The sequence below is a fragment of the Pristiophorus japonicus genome, chromosome 21, assembly GCF_044704955.1.
Source record: "Pristiophorus japonicus isolate sPriJap1 chromosome 21, sPriJap1.hap1, whole genome shotgun sequence".
Taxonomy (NCBI): domain Eukaryota; kingdom Metazoa; phylum Chordata; class Chondrichthyes; family Pristiophoridae; genus Pristiophorus; species Pristiophorus japonicus.
The window spans coordinates 15457355-15485139 of record NC_091997.1 but is presented as its reverse complement, the minus strand read 5'-3'; positions in this window follow the sequence as shown (position 1 = coordinate 15485139).

The window sequence follows — 27785 nt, the reverse complement described above, 5'->3', positions numbered from 1 at the left end:
CAATAATTTTTAGAAGGCAGAATACTCCTGAAAGTGAAAATCGCTGAAATCGCTCAAAACGACTGTTTCCTGCCTCAAGCTGACAAGGCAGCACTCTGTGCTGACGACAAATAAACCGGCTGTTGCCTTTAAGTTCTGCTTGTCCAGCGGCCACCGACTGCATACCGCATCCTTTTCCTGTCATTGCTGACGGTAGGTATTCAGGCAGGGGGTGAGAGGGCATTTCTGATCCGGAGTGGTAACGGGGCACTGCGCACCGGATGATGTCATGATCAACGGGGCGCTAGGGACCGAGACAGTAACACATAGCACCAGCGCAAAACCATCAGGGAAGTTCGTGGGCATCGTTGAATTCGCCGCGCCCGGTTGGGAACCCATTTGCGCCCCGATATCTCCCCACAGGAGGTGCTAATGGGTGGCGGAAAGGAGGCTAATTTCTCTCCCTTAAAGCATAATTAATTCGGAGCAGCTGGGCAATTAGCCCAACTTTCGGTCAGCAAGTTAATTCCTATTGGAAGGTGAAAGAAGCAGCGAAGCCTCTGTGTAGTCCTAACGTACGCAAGGACTTGCGGAAATCCCGAACTTCCCGTCAGTTTCAAAGGCGGTATGACGCCGCAATCTGACAGTTCGCCGTCAAACCGACCACAAATTCAGGGCCATTGTCACATACATTCTCTCTTTAAATCAATTTGATGCTCGCCCCCTCTGATCTCCACCGTACCCCCCAGCGGCACGTACACTGACACATATCTTTCCATAAACTTGCATCAAGTCTCAAATTTGTTGCCATCTCTGGCGTGTACAATTTAAGAACATGAGAACATAAGAAATAGGAACAGGGGTAGGCCATACGGCCCCACTAGCCTGCTCCGCCATTCAATAAGATCATGGCTGATCTGATCATGGACTCAGCTCCACTTCCCTGCCCATTTCCCATGAACCCTTATCCCTTTATCGTTTAAGAAACTGTCTATGTCTGTCTTAAATTTATTCAATGTCCCAGCTTCCACAGCTTTCTGAGGCAGCGAATTGCACAAATTTACAACCCTCTGAGAGAAGAAATTTCTCCTCATCTCTGTTTTAAATGGGTGGCCGCTTATTTTAAGATCATGCCCTCTAGTTCTAGTCTCCCCCCATCAGTGGAAACATCTTCTCTGCATTCACCTTGTCAAGCCTCATCATAATCTTATCTGTTTCGATAAGATCATCTGCCATTCTTCTGTTTTCCAATGAGTACAGGCCCAACCTACTCAACCTTTCCTCATAAGTCAACCCCTTATTTCCGGAATCAACCGAGTGAACCTTCTCTGAACTGCCTCCAAAGCAAGTATATCCTTTTGTAAATATGGAAACCAAAACTGCACGCAGTATTCCAGGCGTGGCCTCACCAATACCCTGTATAGCTGTAGCAAGACTTCCCTGCTTTTATACTCCATCCCCTTTGCAATAAAGGCCAAGATTCCATTGGCCTTTGTGATCATTTGCTGTACCTGCTCACTATCCTTTTGTGTTTCATGCACAAGTACCCCCAGGTCCTGCTGTACTGCAGCACGTTGCAATCTTTCTCCGTTTAAATAAAAACTTGCTCTTTGATTTTATTTCTGCCAAAGTGCATGACCTCACACTTTCCAACATTATACTCCATCTGCCCACTCACTTAGCCTGTCTATGTCCTTTTGCAGATTTTTTGTGTCCTCCTCACACATTGCTTTTCCTCCCACCTTTGTATCGTCAGCAAACTTGACTATGTTACACTCAGTCCCTTCCTCCAAATCGTTAATATAAATTGTAAATAGTTGGGGTCCCAGCACTGATCCCTGCGGCACCCCACTAGTTACTGGTTGCCAACCAGAGAATGAACCATTTATCCTGACTCTCTGTTCTCTGTTAGTTAGCCAATCCTCTATCCATACTAATATATTACCCCTGTTAGATCTCTTAATTTCCAATGAAGTACGAACTCCGATGGTAGTTTTAACTTTTTAATCTTGGCAGAGAGCAACAAACTGCTGGCTGATTGCCAGGTCTTTGTTCTTACTGAGACACATGGTCAAAATGGCTGTATTTTATACCTGGATCAATTTACAGAAAAGAACTCGCCTTCTTTGACCTTATTGGCTCTATTGAAAGTCTTTTAACGTTTTATTGGCTCGCTACCCAAGGTCCGAAAATGTCAAGTTGATTGATGAGTTAATGCAACATGCCAAACTGCATGTAGCAGCCTTGACTTGGGGGTCTGTGAATTTTCACAGTCTGTCTAAATGAGCCTGTTTGAATTCTCTATCAATCCCCCCTTTGATTCTTTCACAAACTGAATCATAAAACATCAGGTATCACTGGTTAAACATTCTACAAAATAATTTCATACATGTTAATAGAGTTTCCTTCGAAAATTTGTTGATGTGTTTCGCCACATGTCCGGACTAGTAGCTTCCACACAAATTTACACCAACCCGAGTTCCATCGTGGCCACAATGGAAGTCTGGTTTTAGTAGGTTAATTAACCTTATTCCAATTTAATCCAAATCAATATCTTAATTCAACCAGTAAACCACCTTTCCTTAAGCATAACATACCCCTGTGCCATGTATAGACGGTCTGCTGGGACCTGCAAGGTGTCTCACCTGCAGGACAGCAGCTACAGCCGCCTGGTCGCAACAACATTTAATCAACATAAACAAACAATATAAAAGTAAAAGGTATTTACATGTAATTCCCTTGGTACTCTACTATTTCCCTTTGGTACAGAGGGTCGGCTAGTAAACATAGAAACATAGAAACATAGAAAATAGGTGCAGGAGTAGGCCATTCGGCCCTTCTAGCCTGCACCGCCATTCAATGAGTTCATGGCTGAACATGCAACTTCAGTACCCCATTCCTGCTTTCTCGCCATACCCCTTGATTCCCCTAGTAGTAAGGACTTCATCTAACTCCTTTTTGAATATATTTAGTGAATTGGCCTCAACAACTTTCTGTGGTAGAGAATTCCACAGGTTCACCACTCTCTGGGTGAAGAAATTCCTCCTCATCTCGGTCCTAAATGGCTTCCCCCTTATCCTTAGACTGTGTCCCCTGGTTCTGGACTTCCCCAACATTGGGAACATTCTTCCTGCATCTAACCTGTCTAACCCCGTCAGAATTTTAAACGTTTCTATGAGGTCCCCTCTCATTCTTCTGAACTCCAGTGAATACAAGCCCAGTTGATCCAGTCTTTCTTGATAGGTCAGTCCCGCCATCCCGGGAATCAGTCTGGTGAACCTTTGCTGCACTCCCTCAATAGCAAGAATGTCCTTCCTCAGGTTAGGAGACCAAAACTGTACACAATACTCCAGGTGTGGCCTCACCAAGGCCCTGTACAATTGTAGCAACACCTCCCTGCCCTTGTACTCAAATCCCCTCGCTATGAAGGCCAACATGCCATTTGCTTTCTTAACCGCCTGCTGTACCTGCATGCCAACCTTCAATGACTGATGTACCATGACACCCAGGTCTCGTTGCACCTCTCCTTTTCCTAATCTGTCACCATTCAGATAATAGTCTGTCTCTTTTTTTTACCACCAAAGTGGATAACCTCACATTTATCCACATTATACTTCATCTGCCATGCATTTGCCCACTCACCTAACCTATCCAAGTCGCTCTGCAGCCTCATAGAATCCTTCTTGCAGCTCACACTGCCACCCAACTTAGTGTCATCCGCAAATTTGGAGATACTACATTTAATCCCCTCGTCTAAATCATTAATGTACAGTGTAAACAGCTGGGGCCCCAGCACAGAACCTTGCGGTACCCCACTAGTCACTGCCTGCCATTCTGAAAAGTCCCCATTTACTCCTTCTCTTTGCTTCCTGTCTGACAACCAGTTCTCAATTCATGTCAGCACACTACCCACAATCCCATGTGCTTTAACTTTGCACATTAATCTCTTGTGTGGGATCTTGTCAAAAGCCTTCTGAAAGTCCAAATATACCACATCAACTGGTTCTCCCTTGTCCACTCTACTGGAAACATCCTCAAAAAATTCCAGAAGATTTGTCAAGCATGATTTTCCTTTCACAAATCCATGCTGACTTGGACCTATCATATTACCTCTTTCCAAATGCACTGCTATGACATCCTTAATAATTGATTCCATCATTTTACCCACTACCGATGTCAGGCTGACCGGTCTGTAATTCCCTGTTTTCTCTCTCCCTCCTTTTTTAAAAAGTGGGGTTACATTGGCTACCCTCCACTCCATAGGAACTGATCCAGAGTCAATGGAATGTTGGAAAATGACTGTCAATGCATCCACTATTTCCAAGGCCACCTCCTTAAGTACTCTGGGATGCAGTCCATCAGGCCCTGGGGATTTATCGGCCTTCAATCCCATCAATTTCCCCAACACAATTTCCCGACTAATAAGGATTTCCCTCAGTTCCTCCTCCTTACTAGACCCTCCGACCCCTTTTATATCCGGAAGGTTGTTTGTGTCCTCCTCAGTGAATACCGAACCAAAGTACTTGATCAATTGGTCCGCCATTTCTTTGATCCCCGTTATGACTTCCCCTGATTCTGACTGCAGGGGACCTACGTTTGTCTTTACTAACCTTTTTCTCTTTACATATCTATAGAAACTTTTGCAATCCGTCTTAATGTTCCCTGCAAGTTTCTTCTCGTACTCCATTTTCCCTGCCCTAATCAAACCCTTTGTCCTCCTCTGCTGAGTTCTAAATTTCTCCCAGTCCCCGGGTTCGCTGCTATTTCTGGCCAATTTGTATGCCACTTCCTTGGCTTTAATGCTATCCCTGATTTCCCTTGATAGCCACGGTTGAGCCACCTTCCCTTTTTTATTTTTACGACAGACAGGAATGTACAATTGTTGTAGTTCATCCATGCGGTCTCTAAATGTCTGCCATTGCCCATCCACAGTCAACCCCTTCAGTATCATTCGCCAATCTATCCTAGCCAATTCACGCCTCATACCTTCAAAGTTACCCTTCTTTAAGTTCTGGACCATGGTCTCTGAATTAACTATTTCATTCTCCATCCTAATGCAGAATTCCACCATATTATGGTCACTCTTCCCCAAGGGGCCTCGCACAACGAGATTGCTAATTAATCCTCTCTCATTACACAACACCCAGTCTAAGATGGCCTCCCCCCTAGTTGGTTCCTCGACATATTGGTCTAAAAAACCATCCCTTATGCACTCCAGGAAATCCTCCTCTACCGTATTGCTTCCAGTTTGGTTAACCCAATCTATGTGCATATTAAAGTCACGCATTATAACTGCTGCACCTTTATTGCACGCACCCCTAATTTCATGTTTGATGCCCTCCCCAACATCACTACTACTGTTTGGAGGTCTGTACACAACTCCCACTAACGCTTTTTGTCCTTTGGTATTCTGCAGCTCTACCCATATAGATTCCACATCATCCAAGCTAATGTCCTTCCGAACTATTGCCTTAATTTCCTCCTTAACCAGCAATGCTACCCCACCTCCTTTTCCTTTTATTCTATCTTTCCTGAATGTTGAATACCCCTGGATGTTGAGTTCCCAGCCCTGATCATCCTGGAGCCACGTCTCCGTAATCCCAATCACATCATATTTGTTAACATCTATTTGCACAGTTAATTCATCCACTTTATTGCGGATACTCCTTGCATTAAGACACAAAGCCTTCAGACTTGTTCTTTTAACACCCTTTGTCCTTTTAGAATTTTGCTGTACAGTGGCCCTTTTTGTTCTTTGCCTTGGGTTTCTCTGCCCTCCACTTTTCCTCATCTCCTTTCTGTCTTTTGCTTTTGCCTCCTTTTTGTTTCCCTCTGTCTCCCTGCATTGGTTCCCATCCCCCTGCCATATCAGTTTAAATCCTCCCCAACAGCACTAGCAAACACTCCCCCTAGGACATTGGTTCCGGTCCTGCCCAGGTGCAGACCGTCCGGTTTGTACTGGTCCCACCTCCCCCAGAACCGGTTCCAATGCCCCAGGAATTTGAATCCCTCCCTGTTGCACCACTGCTCAAGCCACGTATTCATCTGCGCTATCCTGCGATTCCTACTCTGACTATCACGTGGCACTGGTAGCAATCCCGAGATTACTACTTTTGAGGTCCTTTTTAATTTAGCTCCTAGCTCCTTAAATTCGTTTCGTAGGACCTCATCCCTTTTTTTACCTATGTCGTTGGTACCAATGTGCACCACGACAACTGGCTGTTCTCCCTCCCTTTTTAGAATGTCCTGCACCCGCTCCGAGACATCCTTGACCCTTGCACCAGGGAGGCAACATACCATCCTGGAGTCTCGGTTGCGGCCGCAGAAACGCCTATCTATTCCCCTCACCATTGAATCCCCAATCACTATTGCTCTCCCACTCTTTTTCCTGCCCTCCTGTGCAGCAGAGCCAGCCATGGTGCCATGAAGTTGGCTGCTGCTGCCCTCCCCTGATGAGTCATCCCCCTCAACAGTACCCAAAGCAGTGTATCTGTTTTGCAGGGGGATGACCACAGGGGACTCCTACACTACCTTCCTTGCACTGCTCTTCCTGTTGGTCTTCCATTCCCTATCTGGCTGTGGACCCTTTCCCTGCGGTACGACCAACTCGCTACACGTGATACTCACGTCATTCTCAGCATCGTGGATGCTCCAGAATGAATCCACCCTCAGCTCCAACTCCGCAACGCGGACCGTCAGGAGCTTGAGGTGGACACACTTCCCGCAGATGTAGTCGTCAGGGACACTGGTGTCATCCCCGAGTTCCCACATGGTACAGGAGGAGCATAACACCCGACCGAGCTCTCCTGCCATGACTTAACCCTTAGATACACTTAAATTGGCAACAACAATGTTAAAAGTTACTCACTGATATAGAAGAGAAAAAAGAAAAACTACTCACCAATCACCAGCCAATCACTTACCCTCTTGGCTGTGACGTCACCTTTTGATTTCTTTCTACTTCTTTTTTGCCTTCTCCCTGTAGCTGCACAAGTACGCCTTTTGTAGGCCTCTCCACGCACCTCCTCGACGCTAGCCCCGGACTCCCTGCTGTGCCTTTTATAGGCCTCTCCACGCACCTCCTCGACGCTGCTCCCGACTGCCGCCGACGCTAGCCCCGGACTCCCTGCTGTGCCTTTTATAGGCCTCTCCACGCACCTCCTCGACGCTGCTCCCGACTGCCGCCGACGCTAGCCCCGGACTCCCTGCTGTGCCTTTTATAGGCCTCTCCACGCACCTCCTCGACGCTGCTCCCGACTGCCGCCGACGCCTATGCCTAGAAGTAGGCCTATGCCTAGAATACCTACCATCAATAATACAGTAAATTTATACATTTTCGCGAAAAGTAATTGTCCTTATTAGATTTCAGCTTCAGTTACAGGTACTCGTTTAATGTGTGAAGCGTGGATCCAGGCTTTCTTTCCTTGGACTTTAACAGCTGCCTGGGTGGTCAATAACACTTGATAAGGTCCCTCCCACTTGGCACCCAAAGGTTCTTTATGCAACTTTTTCACATACACCCAGACTCCCGGGATGATGTCGTGTCCTCCTTCGGGTGGATTACCCCAAGCTGCCGATACCTGTCGGGAAACAGAACTAATAGCATTGGTTAAGTTCTGACAGTATGATAACAAAGTGTCACTCATTAAGTGAACATCAGCTTTCCGTAAATCGATAGTTCCTGGCAGCGACATGGGTCTTCCTGTTATAATTTCAAATGGGCTTAGACCTGTAGTTCTGTTCGGGGTTGCTCTAATGCTACATAGCACTATTGGTAGTGCCTGGGGCCATGGTGTTCCTTCTTGGTGATATTTGGCAAGCCGTTGTTTCAGAGTTCGATTCATTCGCTCTGCTTGTCCTGATGATTGTGGATGTTAAGGACAGTGTAAATCCCACGTAATGTTCAGTAACCTACAGATTTCTTGGCAGACAGCACCTGTGAAGTGTGTTCCCTGATCTGAGTCAATGCTACTCGGAACTCCCCATCGGGGAATGTAATCCTTGCACAAGACCTTTGCAGTGTGATTGGCTGTGGCTCTTTTAGTTGGGACAGCTTCTATCCATCTAGAGAATCTGTCGACCATGACAAGAATGTTAGTGTATCCTTGGCATGAAGGAAGAGATATATAATCAACCTGCAGATGCTGGAATGGTCCAACAGGGGCAGGGGGCCTCAGTTGGGGCATTACCGTGATGGGTCCAGAATTATTTTTCTTGCAGACCACACAGCGGTCTGTTACCAGCTGGGCATGTTTTTTAAATCCCCGACCCCACCAGCTTTTCTGGAACCGTGCCGTCATCTGTTGTGAGGCCAAGTGTCCCCACGAGTGGATCTGTTGGGCTAAAAAAGGCATAAGCGCTTGTGGCGCGACTGGCTTGTCGGTAACTCTTTGTCTCCAGACACCATCTTCGCATAGCTTAATTCCTGCCTCAATCCATGTCCATTTTTCCTCTCGGGAGCACTCGCCTTGCATTGTTTGAAGGTCTCGTGTCAGAGTCCTGAGTGCTTTCAATCTGCACATCTGTGTTGGTTCTTCTGGAGGAACGCCCTGTGAGGCGGCATCTTTAGCTGCCTGGTCGGCTAGGGCATTTCCCTGTGCTTCTGTGGTATTTTCCTTGGTATGGGCCTTACACTTCAGGATGGACACTTCCTGAGGTAATTGTATGGCCTCCAGTAAGTCTCGGACTTCTTTTCCATTTCGGATAGGTGTACCAGCAGCAGTGAGGAATCCTCTTTTCCGCCATAACATACCAAAGTCGTGAGCGACTCCAAAAGCATAACGCGAATCTGTGTAGACATTAGCTGTCTGTCCTTCTGCTACTCGACATGCTTCTGACAGGGACCATAACTCGGCCTGTTGTGCTGACGTTCCTGAGAGTAAACATCCTTTTGCCACTACCTCATATAAGGTTGTAACTGCCCATCCTGCTTTTCTGGTACCATTGTCAACAAAGGAGGAACCATCTGTAAACAGGATGAGGTCTGGGTTGTGCAGAGGCTCCTCTGCTGCTAAGGCTGCTTCTTCTGTTTCTTTTAAAATCTCCACGCAGTCATGCTCTTCACATCCTCCCCCGTCTTGCTCCCTCAATTCTGACATCGGGAGCATAGTTGCAGGATTAACCGGGCTGGCCCGGACGATATGGAGATTAGGAGCTTCCAAAACTGCTGTCCAGCGGGTCCATCTTGCTGCAGACACCTGAGACATTCTATTCATAGACAGCAAAGCGTGTACGGTGTGGGGACACTTGACAATCAGCTTTTGGTCGAGGACTAGACCCGCAGTGGTCATTACCGCTCGACATGTAGCTTCCATGGCCCTTAGGCAACTTCCCCATCCGAGGGCTACCGCATCCAGTTTTGCCGAATAATAGTCAAAAGGTCTTTGCCGATCCCTATGTTCTTGTGTCATTTTAGCTGTCATATATCCTTCTTTCTCATGAACAAACAGGGTAAATGGTTTACCACTATCGGGGATTCCCAGAGCCGGTGCTGAACACAAAACCTTTTTCAAACTCAGGAAGGCCTCTTGCTGTTCTTTAGTGAGGGTGATGGCTTCTTTAGAGGCAAGTTTCCCCTTTAAAATATCATTCAGTGGCTGAGCAAGCTGTGTGAAGGAGTCAATACAATTTCTGTTAAAGTTACACAATCCCAAAAAAGACTTAGTTCCTGAATAGTGGTGGTTTTTTTAGCAGCCCGAATGGCTGCAGTTCTATCCTGGGTAAGTTCTCTCTTTCCTTGTGAAATCTTTTGTCCCAGGTATACAACCTCTTCTTGGGATATTTGTGCTTTGTCGATGCTGGCTTTATGTCCTTTCAGCCGAAGGTGATCCAGCAAAGCTCGTAAATCTTGTTCATGCTGTTCTTCCGTGTTTGAAGCTAGCAGGATATCGTCTACATATTGGATGACTGTGGATGACAGGGGAAGTAATTCTCGCAAATGGCTTTGTAAAGCCATGTGGAATACCGTAGGGCTGTTGTGGAAACCCTGCGGTAACTGGGTCCAAGTATACTGTTGTCCTTGGACAGTGAAAGCAAACCACTGTCGAACCTCCGGTGCCAGAGGCACCGACCAAAATCCATTGGCCATATCTATAACCGAGAAATATTTATGTTCCGGTTTGAGGGCATTAAAAATGGTGGAGGGATCTGCGACCAAAGGAGCTTTTTGATCAATGCACTGGTTAGCTTTCCTATAATCGACAGTCAAACGGCAAGTCTCATTAGATTTCTGTACCGGCCACACGGGGCTATTGGAGGAGCTATGCGTTTTAATAAGCACCCCTAGTTTCTCCAATTGCTGAATAACCGGTAAAATTCCCGCGATGGCAGTTGGACTGATGGGATACTGTTTAGTACATGGAGGCTTGGTCCCTGTAAATGACGCAGGCTCCAACTGGAGTAGGCCACAATAGTTCTTATCTTTAGCCCATATCGGGTGTTCCTTCAATTCTTCTTTCTTCAAAGTTCTAATTGACCATGTCACCCGACCATCCTTGAAATGCAACGATGAATCTATTTGGATTAGAACGTCCATTCCCAAAAGGGGTTGATCTACTGGGCCTATCCAGACCGGCGTGGTTAGTTCATGTGGACCCAGCCCTATAGTTTGTCCTTTTAATTTCCATTTTATGGCCCCCAACTCCATAGGCTGTACGTGCCCTACCATCCAACGGCAAAAAGTCTCCATATTGTAGGGGTAAGCATTAATTCCGCCCCTGTGTCTAAAAGACAGTCCACATCCTTATCGCCCACCCTCACAGTTATATATAGCCCATCTCCCCTTTGTTGTATTAGTGCGAGGAGGGGGGCCAGGGTGGGCTCTAATCGTTTTTTGCTATCCCAAGTAACTCCTTCTGTTGTTGTATTGTCAGTCGCTTAAATGCTTCTATGAGGTCGTTATCTTGTGACAAGCCTGGCTTGTTGGCTGAATTGTATCCCTGGCTGCGTCCTCTTCCCCAGCCACGACCTTTCTGTTTTGCCCTGCACGTCTTGGCCCAGTGACCTTCTTTCCCACAATAATGACATTTTCCGGGTAATTTTCCTAATGACTGTTTATCAGAATCCTGGGATTTCCATCCCATAGCCTGTACAGCTCGGACTTTAGCTCCAATATCCCGATCTAATTGGTTACATCGATCCACCAATGCTGCAAAGGTAGTTCCTCTATCTTCCCAGTCCGGTAACACTACCTTAAGCATTTTGGACAGTTCTGGCTTTAGACCTGCCACGAAAGCTGCTTTCAGGGGTCCAAACGCTTGTTCATCCATTTCCTCATCCGTATTATTCATACCCGAATGTTCTAGCCACGTGCATCTAAACCGCTCATCATACTCCAGGACCTCCTCTGTCCCTTTCTGTTGGCAAGCTGCAATTTTTCCCCAGTCTATCTCAGCTGGACTGAAGGCTTGCAGCCAGTGTTTAATCGCCTCCCATCCTGCGTCTAATTCTTGCTCATTCTGCCCCAAAGCTTCATCTACCTTGTCGTGCAATTTTCTTCCCTGTGTTTTTGGCACCATTATGGTCAAAATTTGCACTCCGTCCCAGGGATGAAGTTGATATATATTTCTTAAGCGGTCTAATTGGTCCCACGTTTTTACTCCCCCTTTCTTTGGATTGGGCAATTCCTTGGACCATTTATCAATTTTCTCTGGGTCTGCCGGAGCATGAACTAAGTATTCTCCATACACCCTTCTCTTTGTTTTTTTGGTTCCGCAGTCTCTTCTGATTTGACTACAACTCGTCTTTTTTTAAACGGGGCAAAGCGCACCCCTAATTCGTCATCATCCTCCGACACTGTATTGTCGGAGGATTCAGAACCGTATCTATTCCTCGGTCGTGTCTTCGGGTTTGCGCTTTTAATTTATCCAAACATGGGTACCCTGGGAATTGATCAATACATTTTCCTTTTCCTATTACTGTCTCTTGACCTAATGATTTTTTCCATTCTTTAATTTCACCTTTAAGATCTTTAACTTCCGCTTCCAGCTTTTCAAGTTCAAGCTTTTTCTGTCGCAGCTGTGCACAAACTGTTTGCAATTGATCCTTTGTACTGGTTAGTTCTCAATCATGTTGGGAACGCATTAAAATTTCATTCCGGTTTCGGATCTGGCCCATAACCACTAGGGACCATCTAGTTCGCTCTTTATTTTTCATACGGATCATTTTTCCCCAGACCCTTTTAATCTCGTCCAAGGACCATTGTCCTTTGGAGGTTCCGTACTTTTGTTCGATCTTAATACAAGCTTTAGATAATTTTTGAATTGTTGCTCTATGTATTCTTTCAACTGTTCGAGAATTAAATCTAGCGAAACTTCAGGTGGCGCCTGCCCACCTTTAACAGTTGTAGGCAATTCTTTGCCCTTATCTCCTGCCGCCATTTCTTTACTGAGTTCTTTACTGGGGTCTCGAGTCGTAGGCCTGCTAGCCGATCAATAGGTCGGTGATTAATTAACTAACACACCGCCGAAGTTCAGACGTCTATGGGACCTCGAGCCGACTACCAACCGGAGGGTTCGCAAACCGGAGGCTTTCGGAATCACGTAGAAGGAAAGGCGAATTTAGACTTTTGACCGAGGACTTTTTTTAAAAAGAGGAGTCCTTACCTCAATATGTAGGTCCGATGTCCAAAATTCAGTTTCTTTCCTCAGCGATCCTGTTCGCAGCGCCAAAATTGTTAGATCTCTTAATTTCCAATGAAATACGAACTCCGATGGTAGTTTTAACTTTTTAATCTTGGCAGAGAGCAACAAACTGCTGGCTGATTGCCAGGTCTTTGTTCTTACTGAGACACATGGTCAAAATGGCTGTATTTTATACCTGGATCAATTTACAGAAAAGAACTCGCCTTCTTTGACCTTATTGGCTCACTTGAAAGTCTTTTAACGTTTTATTGGCTCGTTACCCAAGGTCCGAAAATGTCAAGTTGATTGATGAGTTAATGCAACATGCCGAACTGCATGTAGCAGCCTTGACTTGGGGGTCTGTGAATTTTCACAGTCTGTCTAAATGAGCCTGTTTGAATTCTCTATCACCCCCGACTCCGTGAACTTTTATCTTGTGCAGTAACCTTTTATGTGGCACCTTGTCAAATGCCTTCTGAAAGTCCAAATACACCACATCCACTGGTTCCTCTTTATCCACCCTATTCGTTACATCCTCAAAGAACTCCAGCAAATTTGTCAAACATGACTTCCCCTTCATAAATCCATGCTGACTCTGCCTGACCGAATTTTGCTTTTCCAAATGTCCTGCTACTGCTTCTTTAATAATGGACTCCAACATTTTCCCAACCACAGATGTTAGGCTAACTGGTCTATGGTTTCCGGATTTTTGGCTGCCTCCTTTTTTAAATAGGGGCGTTAGATTCGCAGTTTTCCAATCTGCTGGGACCTCCCCAGAATCCAGGGAATTTTGGTAAATTACAACCAATGCATCCACAATCCCTGCCGCTTCTTCTCTTAAGACCCTAGGATGCAAGTCACCAGGTCCAGGAGATTTTCTGCCTTTAGTCCCATTATCTTACTGAGTACCACCCCCCTATATCTCCTTGACTATCCACTATTGGGATATGGTTAGTGTCCTCTACCATAAAGACTGATACAAAATATTTGTTCAGAGTTTCTGCCATCTCCATCTTCCCCATTATTTATTTCCCATTCTCGTCCTCTGAGGGACCAACATTTACTTTAACCACTCTTTTCCTTTTTATATACCGATAGAAACTCTTGCTATCTGTTTTTATATTTTGTGCTAGTTTACTTTCATAGTCTATCTTTCCTTTCTTAATCATTTGTTTAGTCATTCTTTGCTGGCTTTTAAAAGCTTCCCAATCTTCTGTCCTCCCACTAGTTTTGGCCACTTTGTATGCCCTTGTTTTTAATTGGATACTGTCCTTTATTTCTTCAGTTAGCCACGGATGGCTCTCTTTTCTCTCACACCCTTTCCTCCTCACTGGAATAAATTTTTCTTGAGAGTTGTGAAATATCTCCTTAAATGTACACCACTGTTCATCAACCGTCCTACACTTTAATCTATTTTCCCAGTCCACTTTAGCCAACTCTGACCTCATACCTTCATAATTTGGACCGAGGTTTCTTCATGCCTCTCATTGCTGGCCTTGGTGCCCATTATAATTGGCGCATAAACTGAGTAGAGTGTGCATCTATTACTCGGTAGAGCACGGGACACACGTAAGCCTGGGTTTCCTTGCAATGTCACAGCGTGCGTATAGGGTCATGGACACGTTCCCCACCCAGAGGTCAGCCCGATTGACAGGCTGGCTTCCAGTCAGGCGGCGAACGCTGAACAGGAACTCGCAACAACAGGACAGTGCGAGTTCTGACCCTGGGGCGGGTCCAATTCCCGACCCAGTAGGGTTTGTATGGGAGGGCTGATGGTGGGGGAGCTTGGGGTGCATAGGTGGAAGCATTCCTGCTCCTTCTGGCCCACTAGGATTGCTCGCCGAGCTTGTCCTCACCACGCAACAGATACCTGGAATCCCGAGGCCTGGAATCCCCGGCCGGCCACAGTTAAACCTGCACCACAGGTTAACTCTGAGGCTTCCTGCAGATTAGAGATGGATTGGGGTCGGGATTCACATTTTTAATGCTTTCATCTCCCACCCGACCCCAACCCACCCATTTTTGAGGTTCAATTTCCCGCCTCGTCTCTAAAATAGGGAAGAGGCTGGTCGACAGAAAACAAGTGAGTGCAACATGAGAACTGCTTCCAATGGAATTGTGAGTGTTCTCAGCAGTCAATTCAGCCCAGCAGAGGCAGTGAGGAGATCACCATTCAGACGATGTGGCAGTGATGCATTGCCATCACTTTTATTTATTATACAATATTTAAAAAGTAAAGGTAGGTGTCTCTTTCTGGCTGGATGGAGGTACACATGGATTTTCCCCATATTCAAAGGAAACAGCTACTTCATCATTTGCAGGTTCCATGTACAGCTCCTTCTCCTTGTCGACAAATTCATTGAACGATTCATTCATTTGTGCTTAACTTTACACCGCTGAAAAAAACAGATGAGGGTGGAACTGACTCAGCTATTTTGGAGGACACTGGTAGCAGTCTGGCAGAATGACTCAGTAATCGGCTGGCATCCAGACACGCCAGGTTACAGACCTTGGATAGGACTTTCTTCTCAGCCTTGGAGGGGTTGGGCCTGGGAGTCTGAAGTCTCTATGCTTCGTCGGTCCATATAGGACCCAGCTTTTGTCAGGAGGCCAGTAAACCAGTGGGATGGGCACCAGTGAGCCCCCACTCAAAGGATGGGTTCCACGCCAGGGAAGCAGCAAGGAACACCGAAGAGGAAGAAAATATTTTCTTTTAATTGTTAGTATCTGTCCTTTGTAGAGGGACAAAAAGACCCAAAAAGGAAGTTTCCCAAGTGAGGGGAGGGAAGGGGCCCAGACCACCCCCCTAGATGGCAGGTGAACAGTGGAGTTTCTAGCAGTGTGGTACAGGTGGGAGCCCACAGCCTTACAACCCTATGCAAATGAGATGCCCTCATACTCTGGTGGGGTCAGCGCTGAACGACACTGGTGAGCATGATCCTCATATAAATTCTGGGCCACTGCTCATGGATTTTGTGCCATGATTTTTACATCTTGGTGTTCCATCTTGTTCTCAGCTTCAGTGGTAACTGTTTCGATCAATGTGGTTTAGTCCATGGAGTCCTTGCTGCCCCAGAGGGGCAAATGGACTTAGGAATAAAGAAGATCAGAGGTGGGAAGGAAGGCTGATGGAGGAGAAGAGTAGAGGAAACTTAAATAAAGATGGTGATTATAAAAAAAAACAATAGTCTTTGCTGTGTCTCAGCAAGTGAAAGTAAGATGCGGCATAATGTTCTAATTTCTAATTTCTAGAAAAGCAAATAAAATAAAATGTAGCAGTTGAAATGCCCAAACATCTGACAGCATATGCATTACACCAAGGGATACTGAAATCATATGCCTTAGGAAACAGAGCTAATCATGTATTTAGTTTGGACCAGTATCTAGGTAGCGAGCCTGTTGTTTTTAATTAGATTTTGAAATATGCTATATTTGGCTAAATCTTTATTGAGTGAGGCCGAGTAGAAACAAGGTTTAGTGACCACAGAACTTGCTCGCATGCTACTTGGCTCAAACACACAGAACAGGGAAACAAGAAATGTACATTTGTCGATTTTGGTAAAGCAGTGCACATCACTTCATTGCTTGTCAAGGAAGATCACTTAAACAGGATGTTTTAATTTTGCAGACACCAATTCTATTCCCCTCTCCCATGTTCTCTCCTTTCCTGCAGGTATTGACGTGCTATGGAGTAGTTCCATGGGCACCAATCATCCATCCCACCTCCCTACAGCTCCTCAACCAACTAGCTACTCTTGGTGTTTGAGATTGGACAATTAAAGCTAGCAGGCAATTCTACTGTGGGGAATAACTACCAATTTCTTCAAATCCTTTTGGAATAACACACTGTCCACTATGTATATAATAGCTCTAGCATCAGCCTTGTGCTTCTCCAAATACTGATGGCGTAGGCTGTCATGTAGGGCAAAGCCAGGGCTTGTCACATTTAACCTCACCAAACATTTACACACAAGCATTTTCCAACAGAAATCACTGATCAGCACTCAGGAGCAGGAAGCCTGGCTAATTTTTCCCCGCCCCCCAACCTGTTCAAGTGTGCTGAAGCCAATTATAATTTCCCTATCATAGGAATCAATTTTAACCCTGTCCGCCGAGCGGAAAATGGGCAGGGAGGCAGTTAAAATCGACCAGGTGACTTACCCACCAATGTACTGCCCGGATCCTGGCATCTTCAGTCAGGAGGCTAAAGCACCCACTTGAAGCTGGCGGGCTCTTTTTCTAAACATTCAAATCAGGGTCCGATGTCACCATGCTGTGGCTTTCCTGCCAGGTGAACTCAAGCCAGAAGAGGAACGGAAGCAGGAGGCAATTCAAGGCAAGTTTTCGTACTTTTCTTTGTGGGGCCAGGACAAGCAGATGTGCTCCAGCTGGGAATGGGGCGCAAGAAAGGCCAATTTCACTCGCATAATGCTTTGTGTCATGGAACACAGCTCACAAATTCACAAGTGTGATTCCCTCAATGATAAGGTTTCACCCTTGGCTATGTTATCAGTGAGAGACAATTTTCCCCAGCGTTTTTTGGTGCGCGCTGCTTTTTTTGGCCTAAATTAAAAAATCTAAGTTTCCCCAAAGATTGTGCGCCAGTATAACTCAGTTCGTTACGATTTTTTTAAGTTCTTTTTTTTGCATCATAGGGGGCGTAACCTGATGTCTGTGCTAGTTTTTCACAATTATCATCATCATAGGCAGTCCCTAGGAATCGAGGAAGACTTGCTTCCACTACTGAAGTGAGTTCTTTGGTGGCTGAACAGTCCAATACAAGAGCCACAGACTCTGTCACGGGTGGGACAGATAGTCGTTGAGGGAAGGGGTGGGTGGGACTGGTTCGCTGCACGCACTTTCCGCTGTCTGCGCTTGATTTCTGCATGCTCTCGGCGTTGAGACTCAAGGTGCTCAGCGTCCTCTCGGATGCACTTCCTCCACTTAGGGCGGTCTTGGGCCAGGGACACCAAGGTGTCAGTGGGGAAGTTGCACTTTATCAGGGAGGCTTTGAGGGTGTCCTTGTAGCGTTTCCGCTGCCCACCTTTCGCTTGTTTGCCGTGGAGGAGCTCCGAGTAGAGCACTTGCTTTGGGAGTCTCGTGTCTGGCATGTGAACTATGTGGCCTGCCCAGCGGAGCTGATCGAGTTTGGTAGGTGCTTCAATGCTGGGGATGTTAGCCTGAGTGAGGACGCTGATGTTGGTGCGCCTGTCCCCCCCAGGGGATTTGTAGGATCTTGCGGAAACATCATTGGTGGTATTTCTCCAGCGACTTGAGGTGTCTACTGTACATGGTCCATGTATCTGAGCCATACAGGAGGACAGGTATTACTACAGCCTTGTAGACCATGAGCTTGTTGACAGTTTTGAGGGCCTGATCTTCAAACACCCTTTTCCTCAGGCAGCCGAAGACTGCACTGGCGCACTGGAGGCAGTGTTGGATCTTGTCGTCGATGCCTGCTCTTGTTGATAGGAGGCTCCCGAGATATGGGAAGTGGTCCACAGTGTCCAGGGCCGCGCCGTGGATCTTAATGACTCGGGGGCAGTGCTGTGCGGTGGGGACAGGCTGGTGGAGGACCTTTGTCTTACGGATGTTTAGCATAAGGCCCATGCTTTCGTACGCCTCAATAAATACATCGACTATGTCGACAATTATACAAGTTTGGCTAACTTACATTTCTCGTAGGATGTGACCACTCCCAATAAACCTTCTGGGCACTTAAGAAAAACCAGCACACATCAAAATATTGGCGCAGAAAGACACCATTGTTTTTAGGCAAAGTTTTGGAGGGAGTCAAGAACACATGCGTCATCAAGCTTAAATTTTTCCAAATGAAAACGCAAAAAATGGAAGTTTCATGCAATTCTTTAAGTTTGGATTTTTAAAAATGTGCCATGCCACCACTGAACATCTCCAAACCGAGCTCGAGGGTCAGAGCGTCGGCCGGCAGAATCGGTCCCTCGCCCGGACACAGGGGTTCAGGGCTCGGCTTGAAAAGAAACTCGGGGGGGGGGGGGGGTGCGGCGGTGGGGATGGAAACAGAACAGAAGGGATCAGAACCCTTACGCTATGTCACTATGCATCAAATGAAGCCCAGGGTGGCGGGGGGGGGGGGGGGGGGAGGGGTGGGGGGGAAGGGTGTTCTCCAATCTGAGCAAGCCTATTGCGCATGATTGTGGTCCATATTAGGGCGTCGACACTGGGGAGAGAGACAACAAAGAAGTTTGTCCTGCCTGCCGTTTTGAGCTTCTTGCAAAGGTACAATTTAATCATGGGGGCAATACTGACAAATCCATACCTCATGCAAGCCTTCTGCTTGATGGTGCTGCGGAGGAGACAATTGATTCAACGGAATCGCATGAGGAACCTCAGAGCATGTAGGATGTTGGGAAGGAGGCCTTACTCACATCGGTTATATTGAGACAGGTGTTCATACCTGCACCTGTGTGATGCAGACGGTGTCAGAATGTTGCGTTTCCACAAAGAAGTTGTAACTGAGATCTGTGAGCTAGTAAAAGCAGACCTGCAACCTAGAAGTGCCAGGAGGACTGCTTTATCAGTTGAAGTGAAACTTACAGCTGCACTTTCATTCTACGCATCTAGATCATTCCAGGCCACAACTGGGGATGTGTTCTCCATTTCTCAACATGCAACACATATCTGCATTCGGCAGGTGACTGCTGCACTCTATGCCTGGAGAAATGACTACATAAAGTTCCCCATAACCACCCAGACAATGCGTGAAAGGGATGAGGGCTTCTCCAAGGTACAAGGCTGCATTGATTGTACTCACATCACCTTTGGAGGATTCCGAGATGTACAGAATAGAAAGGGCTTCTACTTCGTTAATGTGCAACTTGTGTGTGACGACAGGCATCGCATTATGTCAGTTGATGCAAGATACCATGGAAGCACCCATGATGCATTCATCCTACTCGAGAGCGCTATATCTGTCAAGTTTCAGCAGCAGCCAGAAGGGCAGAGCTGGCTGCTGGGAGACAAAGGGTATGGCCTCGCCACCTGGCTCATGACGCCCCTACGCGTAACCCGGACAGAAGCTGACCGTCAATACAACATGGCTAAGTGAGTCGGCAAAAATTTGGCAGATGGAGTATAATGTTGGAAAGTTTGAGGTCATGCACTTTGGCAAAAAAAAATCAAAGAGCAAGTTATTATTTAAATGGAGAAAGATTGCAAAGTGCTGCAGTACAGCATGACCTGGGGGTACTTGTGCATGAAACACAAAAGGATAGTATGCAGGTGCAGCAGGTGATCAGGAAGGCCAATGGAATCTTGATCTTTGTTGCAAAGGGGATGGAGTATAAAAGCAGGGAAGTCTTGCTACAGCTATAGAGGATATTGGTGAGGCCACACCTGGAATACTGCATGCAGTTTTGGTTTCCATATTTATGAAAGGATATATTTGCTTTTGAAGCAGTTCAGAGAAGGTTCACTAGGTTGATTCCAGAGATGAGGGGGTTGACCTATGAGGAAAGGTTGGGCCTCTACTCATTGGAATTCAGAAGAATGAGAGGTGATCTTATCGAAATGTATAAGATTGTGAAGGGGCTTGACAAGATGGATACAGAGAAGATGTTTCCACTGATGGGGGCGACTAGAACTAGAGGGCATAATCTTAGAATAAGAGGCTGCCCATTTAAAACTGAGATGAGGAGAAATTTCTTCTCTCTGAGGGTTGTAAATCTGTGGAATTCGCTGCCTCAGGGCGCTATGGAAGCTGGGACATTGAATAAATTTAAGACAGAAATAGATAGTTTCTTAAACGATAAGGGGATAAGGGGTTATGGGGAGCGGGCAGGGAAGTGGACATGAGTCCATGATCGGATCAGCCATGATCGTATTAAATGGCGGAGCAGGCTTGAGGGGTCGTATGGCCCACTCCTGCTCCTATTTCTTATGTTCTTATGTTCTTATGTTCTTATGTCGCACATTGTGACGCGCAGCATAATAGAGAGGACCATTAGCATATTGAAACAGTGTTTCTGATGCCTGGACCATTCCGGAGGCAACTTGCAATACTCCCCTGAGATTGTCGGTCAGTTCACTGTTGTGCGCTGCATGCTGCATAACTTAGCCATCATGAAGCTGCAGCAGCTGATAGTAGAAGACCCACCTGAGGTGAGAGTGGCTGATGATGAGGAGGAAGATGATGATGATGAGGAGGAGGAGGAGGAGGAGGAGGAAGCCATGCAGCTACCTGAACCCGGAGCACGACGGCAGAGGAGGGCGGGCCATCATGCCCCTTTACCGATTGCTCGAGCCTTGCGCCAGCAGCTCATCCGTGAATGCTTTGCTGCCTGAAGGCTCAGCGGCAACAATTACAAATGGACCATGTTTACTGTTTGGACCTGTTCCCTAATGTTGTGTTGTGTTAATGGAGCACACAATGGAAATGATTCTTCTTTACTTCAAAAAGTTGTGTCAATAATGGAACAAATAATGGAAATGATTCAATTATAATTTAAAATATATTTTATTCAAAAGTTTAACAAACATTTGTTTGTACTTAACTTAACTTTAAATATATATTATCGTATCAAACTTTAAAGTTTCAGTTAAGATCACTTACACATTTTAAGATCGCTTACAAACTTTTAAACTTGTAAATTTACATATCTTACAAAAAACTTTTAATTTGAGAACAGTGACAACAGTGACAACAGTAACAACAATAATAATAAGAAGAAGAACAACAGCAGCAAAGAAAGGCTGCACCCATCTCTCCTCCACCTTATTCTAAGACCGCCCGCTGCACTTGGTCTTGTTGACTCCACCCCTACCCGCAGGCGGTGGCGCAGCATTTCTTGGGTTGGTACTAAGCTTATTCTTTCGAACATCTCTGGTAATGTGCACTTCTTGATGGGGGGGGGGGGGGCGGCGGGTGGCAGCAGTAATGTGGAAGGCCCGGCTTTGGGCTCTTCAGAGGCAGGTCTGGGGATTGGAGTGAGAGTGGCAGTTGATTCTGTCAATGGCCGAGGGGTCTGGGCGTGTTCCCTTATTGCAGCAGCAAACTCCAACATTTCCTCCCTCATGTGCCCTGACAGTGTGTCAACTACCTGCAACATTCCCTCCCTCATGTTCCCAGACAGTGTTCCCATTTCTCGTGAGAGTGTTGTTATTTTTCCCGACAGTCCCGATACCTCATCACCCACCCGCTGATGGTGTCCAGGGGTGATCGTGTAAGGTCAATGCAATGTAGTTAACTCATTGAGAAAACAAAAGTTTTAATTTTTCCGGTCACCTTTTATGGGCTTAGGTAAGATCAGAGGCAAAGAAAATTTGATTAATCTAATACTGTTAGCATATCCCATCTGGTAGGATGGAAATAACAGAACTTATGTAATTGTGTGAGTGAAGACCATGTAGTTATGCGATCCATTGTACCATTATGGGGTGAATCCTGTCTAAGTTCCACACATGAACGGAGTGGTACTCTTGTATCCCCAGACTAGGAAGGGAAAGATTTGGTCAGGTTTTCGGTTATCAAGTGACCTAGACTGGAAAGTGCATGTTACGTGGCTGCTGGTTGTGGACAAAATCTGACGTGATTTTCTTACTAATTGAATCGCGTATTGGCAAAGCCTACTCATGAAGAATATTTACTTGGGTGAGGTGCTGGAAGCCTGTCGGTGTTTGTGAATCTACACCCCGGTTCATGCTACGAGGGTTAGGGAAGAAAACTGGAGAAGAAAAATAGCAGAGAGTCTTTTGGAAATCATGGGGACAATTTTCAACTTTGTCGCCTGGCCAGTAACTGATGGAATGGATCACCCACCCATTGTAGAAACTGCCTGATGTTGATCTCATTGATTCCATGGGATGGAAATCAGCACGGTTCCACAATTAACGAGTGATCTACTCTGCCAGGTTGTCACCCAGGCAACAAAGTGATTCAGGCTGAGAGTGGCAATATGCAGCATTATAGTAGCATTACTAAGACTGAAACTCAAAATAATACAGAAAGCCATGTATGTATGTACATCTCAATGACATCTTTCTGTAAAACTTGGTGTATGGATTGCCTATTTTATCAGTTTACAATTTATTGATGATTATTGTTTAATTGGCAACGAATCTGAAGTTATATATTGACACCTATAATGCTTAACTGATTGACTATCGGCTGTTTTACTTCTGGCAATATGTGGCATTCCACATGGATTGGCTCGTAAACTGTTTAAAACTTAAATCTCAAATATTTGATTCTCATAATCCAAAACAAATATTAATTTTGAATGTTGGCATTTTATTGGATTGTGAATATGTGTAATAAGAATCAGACCAAATGGAAATATTACCATCTATTTACATGAACAATCATCTGAAGTGCTTTGTTCCATAAAAATATTCAGAACAAATAAGGGAGAGTTCAGTCAAGACAAACAATCAAATTCATCCTTAAGGGATGATGAGTATCTCAATAAAACAGTTTGGATGCAAGACTGATTGTAATAAGTGTACTTCCTACAGAGTTGTCATAAAGTAGTACTAATTTAGCAATGGGCACCTGAATGCCACTTCAAATTCATTCTCCTGTTGGATGCTGCTCCTTCGCCAGCGAGTCCAGACTCGAACGGGATCGATTCCCATTTGAAATGTTTCGAGTGGAGCCCGTTTGCAGTCCGGTATGGCCCATACACCTGCTTGCAGGGCGTATATAGCACAGGCTGCATTGATGGAGTTGATTGGTGGGATTTCTTGGGAAGTCCATGAACCTCCTCCCACAAGCCATGCCCCTAAAACTGTTGTAAGGATGGAGTAGGGCACAGTTAAAATGCCTGCCCTAGTCCCCATCAGAACTTGCAATGTCCCAGAAAGGGTGGAAACCTGCTCCTATTTCCAGCCCCTCTGCTCCCACCCCATAAAGAACTGGACGTTTACCCCTTAAAACTTGGTAAGCAATGCATAAGATTTCTTTTTAAATTGCAGAATATTTAGCTCCCATGTATCCAGCTCTTAAATAGATTCTCACTTTGAAAGGTTTTAATTTAAAGATGAACGAATTTTGACTAAATATCAGTTAGCTTATTCTGTTCAGGAAGTATATAATTTGTGGACAATGAACCATATATTATTCCCTACTTAAATACAGTAATTTTTTATGATAACGGTATTTTATTTCTTGTACTATTACCTAAAATACATTGTCGAATACACATTTTTGGAGTTTCCGTTTATATGTTTGCCCAATGCTTGAGCACAATTTTACTTTTTCAGCTTAAGATGTGTCATTCTCTTTGAAAGTTGATCGAGAGTAAATACATCTATCAAAAGCCTTGTGACACGTGTGCTCATTGACATGGAATGGTACCCATGGAAGTCGATTATCAACTGCACTAAGTGCATCCTAAGTGCACTAATTTTCAGGGCGCAATGCAGATGTAAAACCGGCAAAGACTGGCATTGCGAGGTCTCTGCCCTATTAATGTATCAACATGCATTTCCTGTCACGAGACCAGCAAAGCACTGCTTCATAATGCCTCAAACGCGAGTGAGGATGTAGATTCCATAGGAGGTTGAGTGACGTCATTGTGAACTGCAACTACCTTTCCTCTCTTTCCCCTGGTTGCAGGCCAGGTGCAGGCTAACCCCATACGACGTGGTGCTCAGTATACTTTAGCTGTGTCTCCCAATGCAGACAAATTTAAAGAGACAGGCAACAAGTTGTGAAACAGTGCAGTAAGCAATGTTTGTGTCGATTACATTTGACATGTTTCTTGTGGCAATAGGGCCCACTGTGAGTATAATTTGGTAAAGAGAATTGGTCAGTTCTGGGACAAGAATGGTGGTCTCATTTTGCGTACAGCTATACATGTGGGACTTGGAAGAAGAGGAGGACAAACAAGAAGTACTTTTAGACATCAGGGATGTCCAGCTTCATTGGAGAAGACCACCATCTACCTGCTTTTACTTGTTCGACAAATACATTATATAATAAATTATATGGGGCTAGACTTTCCACTTCACATCGCTGGGCTAGTGCCCATATATCACCCAAAAAGGGCTGATATCGCATAAAAATGGAAAGTTGGGACACATCGCTGAGCTTATCGCCGACATATCGCCTGGTGCAAATTTCGGCTCACACCGCTGAGGTGATCACTGAGGTGATCGCCCACAGATCGCCCAGCCCAACTTTTGGCACATCGCCGGGCTGGAGAACATCGCTGGAGAATAGTTGCTATTGCCTGGCCTTCCTCACAGAACTGGGCACTACGGACATCATTTTGAACGTCGGAGGAAGACAGGAGGCCTCTTAAACAGGGGCTTAGATAGGTTGTGAATTATTTAAAGGCCTTTTAAAGATAGATACCCTCACAATTAGACGTTTTCTTATATTTATATAAATAAGTGACGTTTCATACTTACTTGGTCTGGCCTGGACATTGTTTAACAACAGTTGCACTAATGTTCTTTAACTTACGTTATTAGAAGACACTGCACAACAATTGTAAAGTGAAATAAAATGGTTTTAATAAAATGACAACTTTTGAATGTAATTTTTCAATTACAAACACCAAAACACCCTCCCACCCCAACCACCGCTGCCCCCAAACCCCAACAGTGAAACGACTATACCAACAATAAATGTGAACAATATGAACAATATTAAAAAGAGTGCACCCCCCTCCTTACTTGCAGCCACGTTTCTCTCCAGATCCTGCAGCCCCCCGTGTAGTTGCCTCACCCACCCGTTTTGGTCCCCGGGTACTGCTGCGAAGCCAGCATGCAGTGGGTGATGGCAAGTCTTCCTGCCATCATGAAGGCTGTAACATCACTAAGGCTGGAACATCACCCATTATTGGGGCCCTAGCGAACAAAGTGGAAAGTCTAGCCCATGGAGTTAGATCGCAGGTCAGCCATGATCTCATTGAATGGCGGAATAAGCTTGAGAGGCTGAGCAGCCTATTCCCGTTCCTATGCTCCTACATGAATATGATGGTAGCTTTAGTCTTTGCTGAGACTAGCTGCTTATTTTGTGATGCAGTCTATAAAATACAATAACAAAAATGATGAAAATCTCACACAGTGAAACAAAACTTGTAAAAATGTAATTGGGCTCAAACTACTTTTTGTTCACTATGCCCCTGTGAAATGTCAGCTAGGGTTCCATTCCAGGTTGCTGTCCAATGACACTTTTTTGAAGGTAGAAGTATGTAAAGGTCAGATGAGATCAGGATAGTGCCTGGCTGTGTTGCTGCCCCTGGCCGAATACCCCATTGGACTCATGCAACGCCTGGAGGGGGAGAATTTAATCTTTAAAAAATTGACAGCATGATTTGTCTTTACCACCTGTCATTCTTTCTTCGTCACATTGGGCATACGCTGACTATGGCTGCGAGGGTGAGCAGGAACCTGGAAGTGCACTTGATGAGGTGCAGTATTTTCTATTCTGTGTGGGGAGGGGGTCAATGGGATTTGCTTCTTTTACAAGCAACATTGGTGTGATTGGGAGGAGGAGGAGAATCCAATCTGCCTCCCGCCCTCGGCCTACACGTCGTCCTGTGCCACATTATTTAAATCTGCAAGAAAAGTTTACCTTTCGAGTCGAACAATGTAGCACTTAACCTGCATATAAGGGAGCCAGCACAACTCATTCAGACATGAGATACGAAGGGATAGGAAAGATTCGAATGCCAGATAAACACAAAGTAAAATAGTTTTTCACAGAGGAGGGCCTCAGAGTGAATTTCCCAACCTCCTCAAATCAGCACTCGTCCTTCCTGAGTAATACTGTTAATCTGCACCAAATTGGATACTGTTTGTACTTTAGCCCTGTAGGAATTGGGTTGAAACTGTTGCAATTCATTTGATATGAGTTAGGGCTGCTATACTGGAGCCGACCCGAGAGTCGGCAAACCAGTAAAGGGGGCAGTATGGGGCGCTGGTGCCCTCACCTTTAAGTACCGCCTCGGGAACTGATGTCAGCAGGCTTTGCGACCCGCGGAGCAATTTCTCCCAAGTAATGGGTCGGCTCGGGGCAGCTCGGGGTCGCCGCGCACGGCGATGACATCATCGCTGGCTCTGCGGCGGCCCGGGGGCGCTACCCGCTGCCATGGCAGCACCTCCGCAAACTCCTGGGCAATTTCCCGGGAGCCAGTAGCGCCCCCCACCACCCCCACGCCCCACCCCACCCCCACCCCGGCCCGGCTGAAAATTCTCTTCCACCCCATTAATGGGGTCTAAAAAAGTGGGCATTTTTGCCCCCAGAGTACTACCCAGCGAGAGTCCGGACCCGAACATTAGTTACTAAACAACATTTAGCTTGGCTTTATATTTAATGACTGTTCAGTGGTGTGATCAAAATCATAGATCTACTCTCTCCAAGAGAACCTGACCATTATCTGTGAATAATGAATTTGAATTAATTGACTAACCTTTTATGAAAACAAATACAGATCAAAAGGCAGGCAGGCAGTAATCTAAATCATATGTTCCATATGCTGCGTTGCTTTTTACTCACACTTGGTTCTCATAAGTTCTGTACAGCTAATACCACAATAAAATAGGAAGGGATTTTGCATAATGACAAGGTAAAAGCAACAGCAGTAATTACTTTCTTATAAACAAAGAATGCCCTTTGCAGCAACCTAAAGTCAGTGTCATCCTTACTGGGGATTGGGTCGTACAACGTAATTAGTTATGTCGAATGAAGGATTGCCCTTTCACCTCTGGGGCCCACTTTTAAGTCTGCTTCAGACTGATGGCTATAGGCTCTTGTTTGCAAATGTTGTTAAGGGTCACATGTGAAATAAATTCCGACAGGAAATCTTAAAACGCAAATGTAATCAGGAAACTGGGGCATGCTAGAAATTTCTGTTCACAAACAGAAACCAGCTGAGAGTATGAAAGATGGTCAGAAAGCCTACGCCCACCACAGTTTTGAGGGTAGGTTCTTCTTAGTTTAGTTTTCTTTCTGAAATCATCTCCCTTTGAAATATCTTCATTGGAAAAGCTACAGAGGATTTGCCTACTTCCCACCCATCTTCCTTCCTTCAATCAGCTGTCGGTTTGTGAAGAGAAATGTTTGACTTGAATACCGGAAAATTTATGGCAGGCATCATCGTTTTCGGTTAAGTTTCAACCAGACAATAAAAGAGGCAGGACTGACACTGGACTGAGCTCGGTGTGCTGAGCTAAGACTGTGGAAGGTATACAGAGGCG